Here is a 1,796-nt window from a genome sequence, read left to right on the forward strand (position 1 = left end):
CTATGAGCTGGGACTGATGAGATGGCACTTAAGAACAGCCACCAAAAGGTTGAGTAAGTTATTTTTGTCTGCTGGTTTTTTGGCTTTAAAGGCAATAAATAGTTAACAAATTTAGTCCAAAATGTTGGTTGCTACCAATGTTAGAAGAATTTATTAATCTGGATTGGTTTTGCATATTTGATTTCCATTTGGCTTTAGAGCCAAAACAAAACAGCAGACAAAAATAACCCACTCAACCTTTTGTTATACAGTAGAACTTCCCCATAGGGTTTCTGAGAATATAAATCTTTACAGAAGCAGACAGTCTAGTCTTTCTCCCTTGGAGTGGCTGCTGGGTTTGAATTGTAGACCTGGCCATTAGTAACTCAATACCTAACTCACAGCACTACCAGGAGCACTCAGCTGCTAAGGTTGCTAATCAAAGGTTAGTCATTTGAACCCATCAACCATGCAGAGGAGAAAGATGCTGCAGTCTGCTTCTGTAAAGATTTACAGATTGGTAAACTTATGGAGTAGATCTACTCTGTCCAGTATTGTTCTTATGAATTAGAATCAACAAGAAAGCAATGGATTTGGTTTGCTTTTTATATCAATAATAAGATATACATACAAAGTAGGTACTCTTAGAATTATCTATCTTACTACTGTTGGGACAACTTAAAAGAGATTCCTTTTTTTTTTTTTTCTTTTTCAATTTATACCTTGACTGCTTTATGCAGTTGCCAAAAGTCAAATACATTCCTGAAATGGATGAGTACGCATTAGGTAAACCATAACAAATCATCAAGGGAGATCCAGATGTTTTCCTATTTTGAAGCTTATCAGACAACTCAACTATCACCCAAATATTTCTTTAGAAGTGGCCACGTATTCTCAGACACAGGTGTGCATATGCTCTGATCTTAATTACTCAATGCTTTAGAACTTTTGCAACTCTATCTCTAGTTGATCACATGAGACGTGGTGGGTAAATAAAGCCAACTCCATATTCCACTCATGAACAACTTTTTATGGTAGCTAAGAAACAGAAATCACCAGTAAAAATTACACCATTATTTTTGAGATTTTGGACCTGCATTTCCAGTTGTCATCATCGAACATAATATTGCAGAACAGTACAGTATATGAAACACTCAGCTAGATTTTTAATTCTTCAGAAACACGAAGAGCTTCATGTTCTTACACCTCATTATCCATCATTAATATGATGTGGGTACACAGAACATTTCAGAAACATCTGCAATAAATAACAGTGCCTCCACCGGTTACACAGCCTGCCAATATTTTTGCAATCATCAACTAAGATGACCGAATGTTCAAAATCCCTCTGCACTCTCCTGCATCCACTTTAGTCACAAAAACAACAAATACATAACATAATCAATAATCATTTACTAAGTTCTCACCATAGGCCAAACAATGATCTCTTCTAATCCTCAGAAGAACCACACTGCATAAACATCACTATTTGGTTTCATTTATGATAAAATTATGGTTTATGGGCAAAGAATAAAATCATTTTGCTGCTGTTAATTATGTTTGAGGTGGTTCAGACTCATAGTGAACCCTGTATAGGGTTTCCAAGGAGCAGTTGGTGGGTTTGAACTGCTGATCTTGTTTTTTAAAGTCCAATGCTGATCCTCCAGCAGCACACCAGGAGTCCAAAATCATATTAAGATGGGTTGATAGTACTGGTTGAGTCGGAACCGACTCATAGCGACCCCATGCACAGCAGAACGAAAAAGTGTCCGATCCTGGGCCAACCTCACTACTGCCGCCACACTCGATGCCATCAA

At 37.4% G+C, this 1,796-nt stretch overlaps 1 protein-coding gene across 4 annotated transcripts in view; it reads right to left on the bottom strand.

Moving 5' to 3' along the window:
* The window catches only part of PCDH9 (protocadherin 9), a 1,452,459-nt gene that overhangs the window by 705,056 nt on the left and 745,607 nt on the right, over window positions 1-1,796 (bottom strand). The gene's annotated exons all lie outside the window — the stretch shown is intronic.

This window comes from Chrysochloris asiatica, unplaced genomic scaffold, assembly GCF_000296735.1.
Source record: "Chrysochloris asiatica unplaced genomic scaffold, ChrAsi1.0 scaffold00063, whole genome shotgun sequence".
Lineage (NCBI taxonomy): Eukaryota > Metazoa > Chordata > Mammalia > Afrosoricida > Chrysochloridae > Chrysochloris > Chrysochloris asiatica.